A 22,286-nucleotide genomic window follows, 5' to 3' on the forward strand; every position below is an offset into this window, starting at 1 on the left:
TGATGTCATTCTATCAATTATTAAGAGAGAAAACTCGAAAAAATCGCTATCCGGGACTTTCGGCATTCGGGTTTCGGCCGTACTACCTTTACCGCTTACCATCGGGATGATCAAAATAATTTGTAACTTTCGTTTTTGTGTGTGTAGTGTGTGTAAGGTGGCAGGGGACAGTTTCTTTGGTTTTGAAACATGTGGATAGGGGGTATACACCAAAGTCAGATTATGACAGACTAATGAAAAATCACATTTCCCTTTTATGTCAATACTTGTATTTCATATTAGTGTAGTTAATAAATTATGACCCCAAATTACATGTAATCTATAAATACTGGTGCTGGTGCACAAAACATGCTCTGAGCAGGTTCCCCTTTTTTGCTTTGATTTTCCCTCATTTGGGCTAATCCGCACCACCCCCACACCATCACAGTACCAAACATGGGGATTTAGACACTGTGCACAATCAAAAACCCTATCTGCCCTTCTCAAAAATATACCTCTCATATGGGGCCATCCACCTTCCCTCACAGCTACAGACCTTTTGCTAGACCCTGCATGTTTTCACCGGAATTTCTTCAGCAACTGACCACGTGTCTTAGTTTCGTATTTGCACCCATCTATATGCTAGGAATCATGGTGACATCTACATATTGTATATCAACATTTTTACTAAGCACTCAGCTACATTTGACATGCATCCTAAAATTATTGTATACATTTTTACACATGTAATATCACTTCAAATACGGGGTAATTCCATTTTTTGAAAAAGTTGCCCGGGCCTATAGTGCGAAACTGTCCCCTGCTACCTAAGCGTGAGAATGATAGGTATGAGAGGACAACTAGTTCATCAAAGGTATACTTTATAGGATTTAGTCTATTTCATTTAGTGAATTTGTTTTCCATTTTTATATGTGTAAAACCGAATGGATGATGTGATAAAAATAGCATCGGTGAATTGTCAGGGCATAGCTACAGATTCTAAGAGACAAGATGTACTGAACTTTTACAAAAAACAAAATTATTGAATAATTTGTTTACAAGATACTCACTTTACACCCCAGGTGGAACCATTTATTGAAACACAGTGGGGATATAAATGCATATTCAATTCGTACAAGTCGAATTCAAGAGGCGTATGCTTCCTTTATAACAATAATTTCGAATTTAAAATTCACAATGAGAGTAGGGATGACGAGGGAAACCTTTTAGCTATTGACATTACTATTGAAGATAACCGAGTAACTATTATAAATATATATGGTCCAAATACTGATAACCCAAGTTTTTATGAAAAGGTCAGAGACACTTTTTTGAACCTAGATAATGATTATTTTATACTTTGTGGTGACTTTAATCTGGCTTTAAATCCCATATTAGATACACAAAATTATCACAATGTTAATAACCCAAAGGCTAGCAGGGCCGTAAGTAGGGTTCTAAATCAGGGGAGGCAGGGGATTGGGGGCCGCCGATTGACTTTACGACTGAAAATGACACTTTTTAAATCCCAATTTATCATGTTTGTGTTTCATTTGTACTATGTAAAGAATCGTAATATGGTGTCAAAGACAAAGGTGCTTGTCTTCATTTTAAACATATATCCTATAATATAACATTTATATAATTTTATTTTATTTTTTGCCAAAAAATCAGACGAGGCAGTTGCCTCGTCTGCCTCATCGGCAGTTACGGCCCTGGCTAGAGAAAAGGTTCTTGAGTTGATGAATGATTTACAACTTCTTGATTACTACAGGATTCTGTATCATGACAAAAAAAAAGTATACTTGGAGGAAGAAAAACCCTTTAAAACAAGCTCGTTTAGACTATATATTGATATCAGAAAGCCTTTCAAATATGGTGGAAAAGTTTTCTATTAAGCCTGGATATAGGTCAGACCATTCAGTAGTAGTGACAGAGTTAAAATTTAATACATTTAAAAGGGGTCGTGGACTTTGGAAATTCAATAACAGTCTACTGACAGATAAAATCTATATAGAAAAGGTCAAACAAACTATACTTAAAATACAAAACCAATATCTACATGCTGACAATACAGACAACAATCAGTATTTTTCTCGAAGTTCTTCTCATGGAAATTCGAAGTATAACAATTTCAAACTCTTCTTTTAAGAAAAAAGAAAGAGACAGGCTTGAAAAAAAAATTACTGGAAGAGATTGAAATCATAGAGTTGGACTATAACATTAATTTTAAACTTTTAGAGGAAAAAAAGGTTGAACTTGAAAATGTAAGGAAGGAAAAATTACAAGGTCACATCATTAGATGGCGGGCTAAATGGGTAGAAGAAGGGGGAAAACCTAGTAAATATTTCTGTTCTTTAGAATCCCGTAATTTTTTAAACAAAACTATCAAAAAAGTAGAAACACATAAAGATCAGGTCATATATTACCAATCGGATATTCTTCATCATGTCAAAGATTTTTATGAAACTCTTTACACATGTAAAGATTCAGATCTCTTAGATATAAATTTGGAAGATATCATAAAAGTCTCGGACACCCCTAGGTTAGACAAGACAGCTTCAAATTCTTTGGATGACAAGATATCTGAAAGTGAAATATATACAGTTCTTAAAAATATGAAAAATAATAAATCACCAGGAAGTGATGGCTTCACTGTAGAATTTTTTAAAAAATGTTTGGAAGGACCTCAAAAACCACATTGTATCAGCTGTTAATCATATTTTTGAGAAAAAGGAACTCCCTATATCACAAAGACTGGGGATTATTACATGTTTGCCAAAAGGTGACAAACCCAGACAATTTCTGAAAAACTGGCGTCCAATTACTCTTCTAAATGTGCTTTATAAACTTATATCGGGGTGTCTCAGTTATAGAATAAAATCTGCCTTAGATTATTTGATATCGGAAACTCAGTCTGGGTTTATAAAAGGTCGGTACATAGGAGAAAACACTACGTTTGTGTATGATCTCATGTCTTTCACTGAATCCAGCAACACACCAGGTTTACTTGTACTGATAGATTTTGAAAAGGCTTTTGACTCTATATCTTGGAATTTTATATATAAAGTTTTAAGTTATTTTGGTTTTGGGGATTGCATAATTACTTGGATAAAAACCTTAAATACAAATATTAAAGCCTCTGTATTACAAAGTGGTTTCCTGTCAGAGCAATTTGATATACAGAGAGGCTGTAGACAAGGCGACCCTATTGCTCCTTATTTATTTATTCTTAGTGCAGAAATGTTAGCTATTCTTGTGAAACAGAATACAGATATCAAAGGCATAATAGTGAATGGTAAGGAACACAAACTTTCCCAATATGCTGACGACACAACTTTGGCTCTTGATGGTTCACCAAAATCTCTTTTTGCTACACTTGACACTATAGACTACTACTCAAGTTTCTCTGGATTAAAAATAAACAGCTCAAAAACAAAAATTGTTTGGATAGGCTCTAAAAAATTCTCTAGTCAATTATATCACCATACAAGATGGAAACTAGAGTGGGGATGCACTACTTTCAACTTACTAGGAATAGAATTTTCTGTGGATATGAAAAAAATAGTCGATTTAAATTATAATATTCAGATACCAAAAATTAAAGCGTTGATACGCCAGTAGAATAGAAGAATACTCACCCCCATTGGTCGAGTCACAGTCACCAAAACACTGCTTTTACCTAAGCTAAACCATCTGTTTATTACACTACCAAATCCTGATAAAGATATCTTGTCTTTTCTGAATAACTGGGTTTTTTTTTTAATTTATATGGAATTCAAAGATTGACAAGGTCAAGAGACAAATTGTCATCCAATATTACTTAAAAGGTGGCATGAAAATGGTTGAGGTGAAAAAATTTATAATGTCTTTAAAATGTTCTTGGATTAAAAGATTAACAAACAGTCACAAACCATGGGTGGATATTGTTTTTGGCAGTACATGGCAATGAGGTGGTAAAAAAATGATAGATTTTGGAGATGAATATATTTATACTATTATAAACCATAGCAATGATTTTTGGCGTGATGTTTTTCAATCATGGTTAGCAATGATTCGAGCAATGGATGAAAAGTATTCCATGCAAAAACTCAGTTCTATTCCAGTATATGGCATAACACAAATATGTGTGTTGGTAATAAAGACATTTATGTTAAAACATGGTATCAACATGGTGTGAAAATAATTGGAGACTTTTTAGATGAAGATGGAATTTTTTTATTACTACAAGATTTTTCACAAAAATTTAGACTAGCAAATGTATGTACAATGCAATACAACAGTATTACCAGTACTATATCTAAGTTTTTAAAGACTTTGTCTGTTAAGAGATCAGATGTTTAAAAAAATTGTACACCATTTATTCCTTTTTACTTTGAATTTATACTGTTGAATGATAAATGTTCCAGAGTGTTATATGATATGATAAATAGTAATGATCTCATACCCAAATCAATTCAAAAATGGAACAATGAATTATCTGTACACTTAGAAGGCAATGTTTCTGTCAAAGAGCTGTTTAAAGTTTGTTTTAAAACAAGTATTGATACCCAAGTTCAGTGGTTGCAGTACCGAATTCTTTACAAGCTTCTTCCTACGAAATATTACCTCAAGAAAATCAGTATAATTTCAGATGACTGTTGTTCGTTTTGTAAAGAAAACGTAGAAACAATGCAACATATGTTTATATCTTGTTCTTATACTTTAGCACTTTGGAATAATCTTAGCATGCATATTTTCAGAAAAACATAAAAAAAAGAATTGGTTTTAATGTTAGTAATGTTATTTTTGGTGAAACACCTCTCAGTTTGTGTAATAAAGTTGTTAATTTCATAATTCTGTATACCAAACAATGTTTTCAATTGTTCAAAACAAAACAAAATTCCTCATATTACTGGGCTGATACATTATCTTTCTTTCAAATACAAAGTTGAAAAATTTGTAGCAATTAAATCATGTGAAGTTTTGAAATTTGACAGACTTTGGGAAAACTGGAAAATTATTTTTGATCTGTAACCTAGAATAAGATGTATTCAACCAATAATGCTGAACTAGTAGTGTGAAAGAGTGTGAGAATGTATAAAATGATTAATATGTATCTTCATTACTATTACTGATGATTATGTGAATATGGAAAAAGAATAAATTATAAAAACAAAAAAACAACAACACTGCTCTGTGCAGCAGTCCGGGTGAGCTAAATAGTAGCAATCAAATTTCAGATTTACTGAATAAGCATAACTTTCTTAATGAATGAAAGTGCAAGGACTTCTTGAGTGTGCAATAAACTAACTTCCTGTTATAATGCAAATACATGTATTAATATATATATGATATATAGAATTATAAGTTTCATTTCTTAAGTCGCTGTAGCGACATAACAATAACGGAGCGGATCAAATATCTTATTTTAATCAGATTGATTTAATACCTTACATACCTCTTATTTAACATCTCACAAACATCTTATTTAACATATTACAGACATCTTATTTAGCATATTACAGTCATCTTATTTAACATCTCACAAACATCTTATTTAACATATTACAAACATCTTATTTAACATATTACAGTCATCTTATTTAACATCTTACAGACATCTTATTTGACATCTCACAAACATCTTATTTAACATCTTACAGTCATGTTATTTAACATATTACAGACATCTTATTTGACATCTCACAAACATCTTATTTGACATATTACAGACATCTTATTTGGCATCTCAAAAACATCTTATTTAACATATTACAGACACCTTATTTAACATCTTACAGACAGCTTATTTAACATCTTACAGTCATCTTATTTAACATCTTATAGACATCTTATTTAACATCTTACAGACATCTTATTTAACATCACACAGTCATCTTATTTAACATCTTACAGTCATCGTAATTAACATCTTACAGTAATATTATCTAATATCTCACAGACATCATACGTCCTCTATCATTTCATATCTCCAGCTGTACATGCCAAATCCCTTTTGAATAAATTTGTTTTAATCAAATTATCATATCAGCCTAATATAGGCTTCCATTGCAACTAGATATAATGTACATGTATAAATTATGTATACTTACAGGTAGCTCAAGACCCGGTCATGCCTGTTAGACATAGCAAGTGTGTTCTTCCGAAAGGAGAAAGCGCACAATGTTTATTTTCAAGATTTTAAATTGAACCGATACAATCACTGTTTAATACCTCTGGTCAATTTCATCTCACGCGTCGTTGTAGATATTAATCTATATTTATCTTTTCCCTTTTCTAGCTCACCAGGACCAGAAGTCTGCACAAAGTACAGGTATTCCAGAACTGTATACTTTTTCGTTTTCCTTCTTTACTTTGAACTGAAAAGGATCTATGCATGTATGATTACATCGTCGCAAACCACGGGTTATTGTTTTATTCTATTTCACATTTGTAAACATGTACAAAGTATGACAATCTTTTGCATATTTTTCAGTACTTGAATTACTTTTGGTAGCTTTTCTGTTTATAAGCCTACCAGATGGGCAGTCTGGTAGAATTTTTGCCCGTGAGTATAGAACGCTGCGGTGCTATAAGACTCTGCTCTCATTGTCAGAAAAAAGTTCAAGTAATTTACTAATGTAAATATCTCTTGGTAAATTCTGTAGTTGAGAATCTATATAATCGATTTATTCAGTGAGAGCTCTGTGAAACAACGGGCAAGGCAAAGTCTTGGTTGTCATAAGAAGTACTCACGCCTTGGGATGTAAACAATTGCACAAATTCACAATTTTGCACCGAATCATCCAAGCTGAGCACGTCAGTTTGAAGACCGCTTCTTTTTCCAACAATTGGTTTACTTGATAGCGTGTCAGTGGGACTGCCACCAGATGTCGCCATTTGGGGTGGGGAGGGGGGGGGGGCATTGTTGGTAAATGAATAATCATTGGGTCATTGTTGGTAAGTAAATAATTACGTCTGCCCAACATTTCACCGACTAAATGTTAGTCTTCAAACCATGTATTGTATTGTTTATTGGTTTTAAGCCTTACGGCTCATCAGCATAATACATATTCAATTACATAATTATAAAATCCTGTAGTGTGCCTTTTCAATGATCGATAGCAACAAATTTTCCTGAAGAAAAAAAAAATGCAAATTACCTTCTATGATTTTTAATTTCTTTATCAATTAAATAAATTTGACAATATTTCAGCTTCAAAATATTTTTTACATTACAACAAAGTTTTAATGATTGTTTTATCGCTAACGATCGAAAAGTTCAAATTTGTTTCCATGTTCTTTCTGTTTTTTCCATCTCTATCGCCGGAGTACAGGTGTACCTAAATATATGATAAAACCAATTGGAACGTATCTCTTGATTCAATAATTTTTGAAAATAAGTTTAAAAGACGTGTAATGACAAAATTAGCCAAAATATTTCGAGTTTAGATCAAGCAAGCGATTTATATAATTTTTAGCGTTAAAATGGAGGGGTATCCCCGAATTTTTTTTTTTTAAAAAACTGCCTCTGTGAAACAAAATAAAAGCATGAACATGTTTTTTCCTCTAAAAAACTGTCGCTTTAAAATTTTGTTTCACGAGGGCATTTTTTGTAAATTAAAAAAAAAATCGAAACGACTTCACTGGTATTATTTTCAACTTCACCTATAGTATGGTCAACTGCGTGGTCCAGTGGATAAGGTCGTCGACTTTTATATGTAAAGATGTTTTATATTTTTAAAACGACCGGTTTCGACTTCCTTACGAACACATTTTTTTTTTTCATAATGTTTTCCATCTAGATTTTTTTTCTTAATTGAAACACGCTTCTAGTTTTTATATATGTTTCATGTCAAATCTCTGTTTATTACCATGTGCCGATTTTGAAATAAGCTTCCAATCTGGATACTGTTTGGTTTGTGAATAGGACTCTCAACAAACACGGCATGCAATACCTGCATGTTTTAATAGTCAAGGTTGCTTGCTAACGAGAACTTGTATGTTTTTCTGAAAGAAAGTTGTTGACAAAGGCATGGTGCCTTTTACAAAAAATCGTTGTGAACTATGTAAAGCTTCGGAAGAAAAAACTTTAAGGCCAAGCAAGGTAAATAATCGTTAAACAGTTTGAGTTTATATGTATTCCAGAAGCAAATTGCTATATTGAATCAATTTTTACAGGTGCATGTACTTCGAATAATGTTGAACTTTATTAGTGTATTAATTTCCCACATTTTGTTTTGTGGTCAGAGTTATGTACAGTTGTCAGTTGTTGGTTGTAGAAAATAAAACATACGAGTATAAGAGCTTTTGGACTGTAGTAGTATAAAATATTAAATATTTGATACACTCGTAACATGTAATCGTAATAATGTACATTGTATCTGATACTCAGGGGGAAAAAAAAGAAGACAATTTAATTTTCACGATTTCAAAAATTATCTTTAGACTACACTGTACATGTATAATGTATTGACACATAAAATGTTTTAGGATTGTCCCTGGTACTGGGGAATCCTTCAGGTATTTAAGTGGCAAATACGCAATGAGTATAAATATGAATGGAGGTCAGTTACGTCACGAGTGCTGGCACAGAGCTCCGATAAGGGAAAATTCCCACTTCGGTGCAACACCCTCTTTATATCTCCGTATAAGTCTTATTGCTAAAGCTATAATGATATAATAATATACACATGTACAGGTACAGTCCTAATGGATATGAAATATTTGTAGCGTTGACCCTTAACTACAACTTATCCTTGTATATGATTTGGACCTTAAAGTTCAAATTCCACAGAGCCGAATTCGGATATATGAATCTGGCAAGAAAATACCTTAATCCAATGACAGTGGCGGATCTACAAGGGGTTACATCTCCCTCCTATTTGGTTGAATATAATTTTTAAAACAGAAGCTTATTTCTGCCATTTTGTGGTGTTAAACTTTCATGAGTTCAAAATGTACAAACTTGGGTCGCTTTACTACCCCCCTTTTTTTATACCGTGAAGATATTCTGGATCCACTACTGAATAATATAAATCTGGAAATAAAATATTGATGCTCACAGCTTGAATGTAGTTTTTCTTTTCAAAACTCAATGCAACCTTATCATCTGTACATGTTTAAACCAATAAGGCCTTGTAAATGTGTGGCGTTCAAGGGGGGGGGGGGGTGGGGGGGTGGGGGGGGGGGTGCTGAGGTGAAAATGTCATGTAAAGTTCTATGTACAAATGAATAAATTAAACACCAGAAAATTATTTTTTTAACGAAAACTAAAAACCGATTTTCACAAACCATACAAACTTTTTGTTTTAATTTTCTTGCTTATGAAACATTGATGATCCTGACAAACAAGCAAGTTAACATTTCTCCCCGCGTGCATGATCTAATTTTAGGGTGAGTGAAGACATAGAAATAATAGCTCTCTCTCTCACTCTCATATTATCTATTTATCTACTATCCAATATCCATTCTTTATTATATACTTTCAATTTCATCTCTTCTTTTTTCTTTAAAGGGGGGGGGGGGGGGTGCTGAGGTGAAAATGTCATGTAAAGTTCTATGTACAAATGAATAAATTAAACCATACAAACTTTTTGTTTTAATTCTCTTGTTTATGAAACATTGATGATCCCGACAAACAAGCAAGTTAACATTTCTCCCCGCGTGCATGATCTAATTTTAGGGTGAGTGAAGACATAGAAATAATAGCTCCCCCCCCCCTCTCTCTCTCTCTCTCTCTAATGTTGTCTATTTATCTACTATCCATACTGTATCTTTACGTTAATTCTCGACTTATTATAGTTCAACATATCAATCAAAATGCACATCTTACTAATTGTCATGGAATGTAGCTCTCAGAGATACTCTGTCCCAATGCTTTCTCATAGAGTTACAGTTCTGCAACTGGGGGTAATGGGGGGGGGGGGGGTCCACAAGATTTATATGTGCTACGCTGGATATATAGTGTATGATATATCTCCGGTCTTATTGTCACTGCCAGTTTGGAGTCCCTATTCCGATTCATACTCCATAAACATATGTTCATTCACAGGGGCTAAGCCCATTTTGGGCCCGAACTATGTGATAACATAGATATATTTATGGTATCACAGAATTCGGACCCAAATCGGGCTTGATACCATAAGTATATTTATGGTACCACAGAGTTCGGACCCAAAACCGGCTTGATACCATGAATATATTATTATAATTAGCCCTAGTGTGTTCATTATATGCCTTTAATTTTCCAACTTAGTAACCAACTTGACATTTTACTGACTATCTTTCTCAATATATATATATATATATATATATATATATATATATATATATATATATATATATATATATATATATGTATGTATGTATATATACCTCTAAACACTTTGTAGAAATATTTCGACCGTGTTACCGGTTCTCTTTAATCGTGTTTATCTCTCATAGCGTCGTAACGCAAGACTACACGAAAGTACTATGATGTCACAGTAAGTATTATGAAATTGAAAAGCAATGTCAAAGTTGATATTGGGCGAAAAACATTTGAGAAAGGTAAGAGTCTCATAATAAAATGAACAATACTCACCCGATCTGGTGGACACATCCTAAAATATGACTATGTGTACAATTAAATATTTGGTAAGTGATGTAACAGAATTTTAGAAATGTTTGTTCACAAAGCAGTCAACTTCTGGCCTAAGTGAATACAAACAAGAAATATTACAGTAAGTAGTTAATCGTAAATACATCAATATTGTGAAAATCAGTTATTATAACACGTTCTTTGCATACAAGACATTAATTGCTAAAGACAAAAATGTCCCCTTTTGTTTATTTGGTGTGGTACATAAGTATTTAATTTTTTCTTCCATAAATTTTCTCTAAAGCGACGATAAATGTCATCTTTGTAAAGTTTTTCAATTCCTATTATAGAATAATTGTCAATACTATGAGAATCCGTATAGAAATGAATAGCAACAGGGTCATCAGTTTCTCGTCTAATAAATGACAAATTCAAAACATGCCTTTGGTATAAAGTTACCCTAGTTTCTGCCACATACATGTATACAAGTTTGTTGCATTTTTTTGCAAAACACTCCATAAACTACATTGCTGGATTTACAATTTATATAATTTTTTATATGATATTTGTTACCGTTGAAGTCCTCAAATTGATTGGCTTTAATGACATATTGACATAAAGTACACTTTTAAAAAAAATAGATTATTGTGTTTCTTATGTACCAGAATGTCTTTTAAATATTTGTCTCTTTTAAATATATATACATTTCCAATGTTTTCGCCTTCAATAAGTTTGCCTTCTGCCATTTCATTGTAAATGTAGATGTTCATATGTAATATTTTATGAATATAGTACGTGTGATTTAACGGCTAGCAATCTCCAAAGGAAAAGAAAGTAGAATACATGAGGGTATTTATGAACTGAGAGGATACACGCGCTTGGCGAAGTCTTTAGGCATAAAGAGTCGCAGTTCTTACCCTCATATATTTTAAATAAATCTGTAGTTGAAGATTATGATACCTTGAGTCCTTATATCCTCCCGGGTACTATTATAGAATGACTCCCCTCCAGGGACACGGTGGAAGAAGAACTAGCAGACATGCCATCGTCCTTTTCAACAATGAATGTAGAATTGCTGGCGGTTCTTCTAGCTCTACTCTGTTCAAACAAATCAATCATTTCTGAGATTGATAAACTTGAATATGCCGTGGATGCCACGGGGGAGTCTTGGCTTCCTATGAAACAGTTGTCTTGTTCTATCGGAGTGGAGTCCTCTCTATAGGAGCCGATACTCAAAGAGAAGTCGTCGAACTCCCAGATTGTTTGCACACCGATTTCACTTGTCGTTGGTTTCTTTTTCCTCGTAAAGAAATTGGATATTCTCTCTGAAATGGACTTCTTTTTCTTTTTAATTTCTACTGTCGGAGTCCCCACAGTAGAAGTAGAGTGGATGCAGCCCATTTTTGATTACTTGTATTTCGTACCGATTTATTACCGTTCCTTATCTACAGTGACGATTGTAGTCAGTGATGTGACGTCACAATGCAATGAATGCGCCTCACTCGGATGACCTCGGACGGAATCTTAAGGGTGCTGGAATCTACCGAAGTTTGCCGATTGGAAAGCGCCTCTGTTGGATCAATTATGACGTCATAATTAGTCCCCTATATTTCCCGTGCTTTCAATCAACTAAGCGGACATGTGGTGTGTGATTATGTACATCCACTATGTGTCATTGTTCACACGCATTTATCATTGACGACAATAGGATACGAGCTTTTCTTTTAAAAGAAATGTGCTTGATGAATACCTTGCTGTAAACAAACTATATCATGCAACCATCTTACTTTTTACCAGCTGCTTTTTGCAATTTTCGGTTCGATTTAATGTAATAATTAGACCCCTACCATCGAACAACAATAACTCGTCATGGTGAACTGAAATTAAATATTTAGTTCATTATGATTGATATATATATATATGTCACTATGTCAACTCATGAGATCAGTATGTGACCACATTTGAATATATTCTAGACATGATAATGATATTAACAAACTTTTATGGACTGTGAATGACATTCATGGAGTCAGTATTCGGATGTGCATAGTGCTGTAATTTAGTTATAATTCGGTAAAATACGGAAACCGATAGGTGCCAGGGTATAGAATGAATATTCATTTAACTGGTGGTCGCTACTTAATTTATATATGGCTGTCAATTTCAAAGATATTTACTTCACACTGCTAAGTAATTGTTTTTGAACGATTTAGAGTGAATAGTGCGCAGACACGTAGCATCGTTTTTCAAACTGTAGGGACAGTCGGAGGAGAAATTGTCTTCTAAAATTGTTAACGAGCAGAAAGATACTTAAAATTTCTCTTTTGCCCAAACTTCAGACTCCTGAATGGGAGAGAGGGGCTCCATTCTTCCTTCAGTACAACAGTTCATTCATTTTTACTGTTCATTACTACCACCAAAAGAGTAGGGTGGGGGGGGGGGGGGGCGCCAATCCGCCAATATATCTTATTTTGCATGTGATGATAACTTAATTTGGATGTAAAATTAACGGGAAAATGAACGTTTAAAAAAAAACTGGAGAGACAGCCTCCTGGTTCTCCTTGCCTTATACGTTGGTATATTAAGTACAAATTACGATTTTCTCGTGCGCAAATCTGTCGACATTTGATATCATGAATATTTATATACATGTTACTTTGTAAATATCAACAGAACAATCGACAAACAATAATGCTCTTAACTGTACACCCCCTAAACTTTTCAAATTTAAGGTAAATCGCGATATCTTGTTTAGGAAAATATACTAAACGATAAAAGAAGCAATAATTTCTTCCACTCCTGGAGAAATAAACGACAAAATCTTTTGATTCCTTGAATTACTTTATTAGGAGAACTTAATTTTTTCCAAAAAACCCTTAAAATTTGGGTCATTTTATTAATTTCACCTTATCAAAATGATAGAAAATAGTACAAATGACTAAATAGGAGAAATATTTCAAGCCCCATAAAATCTACAAAATCCAGGAGCTTCCGGGGGCTTCACCCCCTGGATACCCCATGAGGGCTTCGCCCTGGACCCTCATAAAGTGGCGCCCCCCGTAACCGCAATTCCTGGATCCACCCCTGTGAAGTCTCTGAAATTAAGCACCGGGCACCAGACAAATGCAAACGTAGCAGCCAACACAGGGGGGCATCACATCGTAAATTGGGTTGGCATCGTCGCAAACCACGGGTTATTGTTTCATTCTATTCGTTTGTGAAATAAAATGAAACATTAACCCGTGGTTTGCGACGATGGTATGATTATGGTATTTCAAATGTGCACGTAAAGTTTGTGGAGAAATCGAGTGGTGGTGAATGAAGTTTTCTCAAGAAGCGAGAAATTTTAATTTTTGGTGTTGTGTGTGAATTATTACCCTGGGGCATTTAAAAACGGATGTCCTGTGTCACAGTAGGTGTGACACGCCAAAGAACCCTTACTACACAATGGACGTATATAGCGCCGAGCAAATGTCTAAATTTGAAGCCCTTCACCGATCTTGGTGATGTCTCCATATGAGTGAAAAATTCTCGAGAGAGACGTTAAACAAGATACAATCAATCAATCCTTTTAGGTCACCATAGGCGTAGCTTGGGTTCGAATATTACCGAGGCAGGGGGTCTGGGGGGGGGGGGGGACGCAGCCCCCCCCCCCCCCCCCCCCAGAAGCTATCGACATTTTAACAACGTAAAAGGTGTTGTTGTTGTTTTTACCGAGGCAGCTGCCTCGGTTGCCTCAATGGAAGCTACGCCACTGGTCACCTTTAACTTCTTGATTAAAACCATTCAAATTTGGTATGAAACATCTGTAGTAATTATAGGGCTATACTGACTGTGGATATCGGACTGGATAGGTTAGTGGTTAGAGCACCTGACCCCCGGTTCGATTCCCGATCCAGCCAAAGATTTTCTCCTCTCTCCTATATATACTGATCATATATATATATATATATATATATACATATAATATTACACATCATTTTACGGAAGCCGATAGGTGCCAAGGTATAGAATTAATATTAATTTATCTGGCGGCCGCCACTTAATTTATGTGGCGGCCGCCACTTAATTTAACTGGCGGCCGCCACTTATTATCTGGTGGCCGCCAATTATTATCTGGCGGCCGCCATATAAATTAACTGGCGACCGCCACTTAATTTATGTGGCGGCCGCCACTTAATTTAACTGGCGACCGCCACTTATTATCTTGCGGCCGCCAGTTAATTTATGTGGCGACCGCCACTCAATTTAAATCATTTATATGGCTGTCACCAGTGATTCAATTCCTCTCTCTTTCTCTATCTCTCTCTCAAAATGAAAGGGGTGCAATCCATCCCCAATGCTTAGTAATATGTATGTGATATATATATATACAATTAAGAGCATTAAATTATTGTTTTTCGATTGTACTGTTCAATATGTAGAACCACGGGGCTGACACTCCATTTTTTTGACAACGTTCAATTTCTATTACTTTCACATGCAAACTAAATTATTTTCATATGTGAAATAAGATTAATTGGCGGATTGGCCCCCACCCCACTCTTTGGGTGGTAGTAATGAATGGTAAAAATGTAATAATGAATGAACTGATCGATTGAAGGATGAACGGAATCCCCTTCCTCCAATTTAGGAGTACGAAGTTTGGACAAAAGAGACATTTTAGGTTCCTTTTCTGCTTGTCAACAATTGTAGAAGACAATTTCTCCTCCGACTGTCCCTATACACTTTGAAAAACGATGCTGTGTGTTTGCGTACTATTCTAAATCTTTGCAAAATAATCACTCAGCGATACGAATTATATTGTTTTCGCAATTGGCAGCCACCATATATAAATTAAGTGGCGGCCGCCAGATAAAATAACTGGCGGTCGCCAGTTAATTTATATGGCGGCCGCCAGTTAATAAGTGGCGGGCGCCACATAAATTAAGTGGCGGCCGCCAGTTAAATAAATATTAATTCTACACCCTGGCACCTATCCGCTTCCGTATCATTTGGATTGTAACTGAGACTCGGACTTCGCGCTGCTCTGAACAACGTTCCTCAGATGTAGGTCAAATGACGTCATGTGTCATCCCGCTATAGATTTAGGCCTAAAACTCTAAATTGTATTACGTGTCAGTTATCTATATACGGATGTTGAAGTTATTGATGTTAAGGTTTATAAGTAAATGTTTAAATTATAATAAATAAATCACCAAAATTACAAGTATACTGTTTTGTGTGTGCACCATGGAGGCTTGTAAATGATTTCTAGGGTTTTTTTCATTCAAAGAGGAATAACTCTAATACTATAATCGGTTGATTTTCTGTCAGCAACGCCTATTTAAGGTCGTAGAATCCAATTCTGGGGTCATTTTCAAAATATAGCGAAAACTTAATCAATTTGAAAATTCTCAATATGGCGTCTCTGGGCACAAAGAAAACTAAAAATACATGTAATTAGAAACATGAGAGAAAAATACTATCTTGTGAGTAAGCCGAGGGTTTTAACGCTTAAATTATGCAACCCTGGGCGGAATGTCATACAGTCTGATAACGATATGAATAAATTCTAAATGGGATGTCAGTGCTTGATATTGAGAGAATCTTTCTTTTTTCTAATTCGGAGTTATTGAATAAAAATTAGTTCTAACATGGTACAAAGGTCTTAATATTCAGTCCCATATATCGCATGTTTCAAAACTTTTTTTGGTTTGATTTTTTCAATACAATTAATGCTTTTCGTTCCTAAAAACTACTTTAAATGTATTTTGAATGAAATATTTTGCATAGTGTTCGAATTTGAAAGCGATGAAATTCAAATTTTTAAGATATGAATTTTACACGCCATTATGTGTGACGTCATGATGCGACCTCGAGCGAGAAGGTCACGCTCCGGTGAGATCAGTATATTCCGTTACGCTACAACTCCTATTTTGATCGATCCTCATGTGATGTCATAGGTTTTTGCAAAAATCTTAATAAATAAAACTTTGCGTATGATAGAAATATATCTTTCTGAGGAATTTTATTCACTCATGGATATAATAAAAAATCTAGTAAACTATTATTACTGAAAACGTTTATATTTTCCATAGATAATCAATTATTTATGATTTTAAAAATGTTGTCAAGGGCAATAACTCCTATGCTGGAATTTCCTCTACTGGATGTCTATTATACATTGGTTTCCCTAATCTCCACAATTAATCTATACATATTTATGTATTAGCAGTTGTTTTTTTTTAAACTGTTGATATTTAAATATTGTCATTTCAACAAGTTTTTATCTATTTTTATTATTCTGTTTAACGAAAATGAGTGACTTTCTGATGTTGATCTATGCTTCTGTTTTGTATGTCTGACATCTTTAAAAAGGTGGCAACATATACATTTCCTTTGGTTATTAATTAAATTAGACTATCTAAATTGAGTAGAAAATGATAAAGGCTTTCCACTTTTAACCATTAATATTGATAAGTCACATGAGGATGGAGCTACCTTAGGGGTGTACTAGCTGATCTAGACCGAGTTTTAAAAAAATAAATTGAAGGAAGTTGTGAGGGAAAAGACATGGACAATTTTGTGTCGACGCAAGGACTTTCCCATTTAAAAAAGTCCCATTCGCCATTGTCCATGTACTTTTTCAAAAAGCAGTTGGACAGAGACCCAGATACACTGCGAGAAAATTGTTAAATCGAAAGTAAGCACTGTTGGGCCGCATTTTGTTATAGTTTTCAATATACACTTGCTAAATCACTCTAATCGTAAATTATACGGGTGTAATCGGTGTAGCGGGCCTCTTCGTTTTTATGCTGTTTTCATTATACGATTATTTTTAATCTCTAACTTTTCTAAATTTCATTTCTTTTGAGCAACTATGCAAATAAAGACATATGGGTATACATAAAGAATGGTCGGGGCCATTTCTTATCAAATTATCATTGTTTTATAGCCGCAGCTCTCTGAGATCAGATATGTCCCAATATTTTCTCAGAGAGCTATAGTTCTGCAGCTAGCATTGTTTATAACAATTAATTTTAATTGATATCAAATATTTATAATTAATAATCAAACTGATCCTTTTATTATCCCCATTCTTTATTACCTTTATTAGTTAAATCATTATGGCTGATGGTCTTTTCCGTATTCAAGCTTCATGGTTTTGCATTAAGTATTCATAGTGGATCAGAACGATTCATGGGTCATAGTACTGGTGATTTTCCTCATCAGTTTCATTGAAGAAAGAAGACGATAAAAAGGTGCTTTATTCTGGCAACTGTTGATCTACCCAGTCACTGAATGCGAAATCAATCATGTGAGCTTTTCAGGCTCCTGGGCACCTGCCATTCTTATAGTGTAACGATTGCATATTGCCACTCTTAGTATGAAAACAAATAGTATATTAAATGTTACCGAACACCGTTTTAAAACCTAAACTTTAAATATCCATGGGTCGGTGTGAGAAAATATGTCAATATTTATAGTGACCATTTATACCTGCAATTATATATAGATCATGGACTTGTAAAGGAAATGGGACCCCCACCCCTTAGGTCTTTTTTTTTTTAAGTATAGAGTCCCTTGATTATAAATCAGGTTGTATGACATTCCTCCGTGGAGGCGTTTATGAGTTTGGGGGGCAAAAAACATGAAATTTGTATATAAAAAAAACGAAACTGGAAAAACTCTTCAGATTCGATATAGATGTTATTGACATTTGAAAATAAGTATTTTGTAAACGATTGTAAACCTTTGATGATATATCAAGTTGTTTGACATAAATATGTGGAAACATTTATGAGTTTTAGGGCTAAAACTTGATTTCCTTTTCCTTAAAAAATCGCCGAAAAAATTAGGAAGCTATTCGGATCCTAAATATATAATATGAACGCATGGAGATCATCTCGAGTTTTGGGGGGCAAAAACATGAAATTTGTCTTTAAAATATTGTTGAAAAATGGAAAAACTCGAAGAATCCTACAAACACAATATGGACATATGCAAACGTGTATTTTGCTTTGAAGAACTTAAAGGGACTGATTCACGATTTTCCCCAAAATTTTGTTTTTCACTTTTAATGATGAAAACTTACAGTCTAATGTGCTTAAAAGATTTCGCTTAAAGATTAAAGTTATACATGATCACAGATCTACATGTAGAAGCTCATTTCAGAGATTGTTATTTGTTTTGTAAACAAAGATGGCGGTACATGTATGTTATTGTTTACGATATTTTCAAAAAGAAATGGATATCGATCTAAGTTTATTATATATTTCACATTTCAAGCATTCTGTGGGTAGAATGTGTCATCTAAACGTTAAAATTTGTGACTATGCAAAATTAAGATGCTTTCACTGGTTTGTTTGTATACATAACAAGACTTGAGTCTTTGTTTACATAACACAGATTTAAGGCTAAAATATTGCTTTTATTTTTTGCATTCATAAGGTCAAAATTTTGGCTGTCAACATTAAATGAGTAATGTTTAACATAAAAAATACAAGGTATTTTTTTTCCCAAAAATCGTGAACCAATATGCGAAGTGCGTTTATAAATGACTGAGTTATTTATAAGCAATATGCTTGCGGTCAGTATTAATCCAGAACTTGTAATCGCATTACAAATAGTAGTTTCAAGCTTCAGCGCCTGTAAGTAACGTCTACACTGACCTAGCCTATTTAATCACATCAGTACTTCTGGTCCGCTGGCGCACGGTTATTTCAGGAGTGAGTCGCTTCAGGTAATATCCATTCATAGCTGAGGCACGTATGTCCTATGGGCGCGATTTCACAAAGAGTTTGGCCCTTGAAGTAATTTAAGAGATGGGTTTTATGATACGACTTGAGAGAGACATTTAATAAGAAGATTTCGAAGACCATCATTCTATTTATTCAGAAACTTGAAGGGCTTTATGGAAAATTTAATCACATACCAACCTGTATTTATGTCCAGATAGATATTTTAAAATGACATCTTATTACTTATATTTACATTTTTGACCAATAACCATTGCTGAATTGTGTTAAAAATATGTTTCTGTATAGACCTACATAACGCTTCGTTCAAAATGACGACACCACAAAACAAAGTTCTGAGAGGAATCAAATGAAGAACTGTTTTAATTATTAAGACGCTGAAAAGCAAGTATATCAACAAAGACATAATACATTAACTCAGCAGTATATAATTGAAAGTTCTTCCTTGTGTCTAAATTGGTAATTTTGGAAAAAGAGAGGGGGTACGCAACATTACAGTTTTGATGCGCCCTTTCACCTTTGACAGTTGAAAACGCACTTGTTGAAGACCGACTTCCGTGGACATTACGGAGTTAACAGAATACTGAGGTGGAGGAACATGAAAAACAGGGCGGCAGTCGTCAGGTGTAGGCAAATCATTCATAGACAGAACAGAGGACGCAGATGAATCTCCAGAAAGAACTGACATCGCAGAGAATGTGGAAGTGCACGAAGGTATTAAAGGGACGGTTTTGATTAGGAATTGTACACCGTAGGCCCTAATTGTTGACAGACATGAGCTCACTGAACGCCTCGCTTCGATCATCGTCGCAAACCACGGTTTTGAGTCCACTCAGCTCACGCCCCCTCATGATGATGGAGAGAATCGATTTGAAGCACCCGTGGGTAACCGACGATGCGTTTCGATGCCCCGACGTAAATTATGATTTGGCGTGCTTGTAAACCGGCGGCATCACTTCATGGCTGTTGTAGCACGGAGGCAGTGCTGTGTGTAGGTCTAAATGCATTTTGACGACTTACAAATATTTGTCATAAATTCTGTGAATGACCTTAGAGGCTAGAGCGTTCGCCCCATATGCGGAAGGCCGGGGTTCAAATCCTGGCTGCCACAGACCTAAGTAGTTAAAACAGGTAGTGACAGTTCCATCACCAAACGCTCGGAATCTGGTGTGAATGTCACGGGTCTTCGGAGATGACCTCAAAAACGGATGTCGCGTGTCACATTAGTTGTGGCACGCAAAAGAAACCGTGTACCATAGTTTACCATTATTCATTATATTTTATTATATAGCTTTCAGAAGCGCGGTCGCCTGTTTACAATATGGTGCTATTTTTATTTATTTATTTATTTTTTTTTTTTTTTTTTTTTTTTTTTTTGTCTTTACATTACACTTTGTACACTATATATTCTATCAAAATGACTTTCTATCACCGAAAAATGTATGAACATTAATTTTTTTTTTAAAAGCCGTTTTTAAAATGCATATAAATGTTTGGACTGTCGGTTTTGATATTTTTATTTCACATTTACTCATTCTCCGACTTGGATAGTATACCGGTATTTGCTTCAAAGAATTGAAATTAATTACAATTAAAATTCTAAGAACCCATATTTGTGCATTTTTCTGTTTAAAAATTTAGCAACATATTTAATTGATGATGGTGGTTACTCTTTTGAAAATCCTATTTGATATCCTTCATTGTACCATAGTTTGGCATGCTTTCTTTTGTTAAAAGTGTGGGTTATCTGTTCATAACCCACACTTTTCTTTAAACTCGGAAAAACAACATCACTGTCCACTGATGAAGTTCCTCCAGATCAAAATTGCCCATGACACGGATAACTGACTCGGACTAAGTTCTCCAAATAAATATTCGCACTCAATCTCACTTTGAGAGATCTGTATTTTAATCAGATTGCTGTTGGTTAGTAACTTACTGTGTAACTACTGTAGTATCGTCACCCTTGGCTAGAGAAGATGCAGTAGGTGTGGTGCGCTAAAGAACCCTCGATGCTCAATGGCCGTAAGCGCTGTGCATAGGCCTAAATTTGTTCAAAGCCATTCACTGGTATTAGTGACGTCTCCATATACGATCTCTACCCAGAGTCAGTGGCGGATTTATTGGGGGCGCAGCCGCGCCCCCCCCCCCCCCACCCTAAAATTTTCAAAGTTAGGTAAATCGTGGTATCTTGTTTAGAAAAATGTTCTAAACGATAAAAGAAGCAATGATTTCTTCCACTCCCGGAGAAATAAATGGCAAAATCTTTTCATTTCTTGAATTACTGTATTGGGAAAACTTAATTTTTTTCAAAAACCCTTAAAATTTGCGTCATTTTATTAATTTCACCTTATCAAAAGTGATATAAAATAGTACAAATGACTAAATAGGAGACATATTTCAAGCCCTGTAAAATCTGTTAAATCCGGGGGCTTCGCCCCCCTGGATCCCCATCAGGGCGAAGCTCTGGTCCCCCTGCCTCATAAAGTGGTGCCCCCCGTAACCGCAATTCCTGGATCCGCCCGTGATAGTTATTGTTCCTTACATTCACATGAGCATACGTACCATTTTACAAGATTCTTGTAAAACGATGTGAGAGCAAGGAACGACAACTCTGGGTAGAGATTGCTCCATATGAATGAAAAATTCTCGAGAGGGACGTACGTTAAACAAGGTACAATCAATCAATCAAAGTATTTTCATGCTTTTCTTTCCCTACATACTTCTTCTGTATATCCTTCTTTGGTCTACCCAGATATATGAAAGAAAGAAATTCAAGTAATAATCATGTTAAGCTGTTGTTTTTGTTTACAATGCAAGATCTTTAAAATCTACGTTATCAAATTAAACAGACGTGCTTGAAAATAATAGTATGAAACAAAACATAACCCTCATAGAAAGGGAAGATTTTTGAAAACCATATTTATTTTTGTTATACAGTACGTTATATCGACCATTAACATTAATATAATTAAACGATCTTTAGAAATCTTAAACTTAGT

The sequence above is a fragment of the Ostrea edulis genome, chromosome 6, assembly GCF_947568905.1.
Source record: "Ostrea edulis chromosome 6, xbOstEdul1.1, whole genome shotgun sequence".
NCBI classification, from domain to species: Eukaryota; Metazoa; Mollusca; class Bivalvia; order Ostreida; family Ostreidae; genus Ostrea; species Ostrea edulis.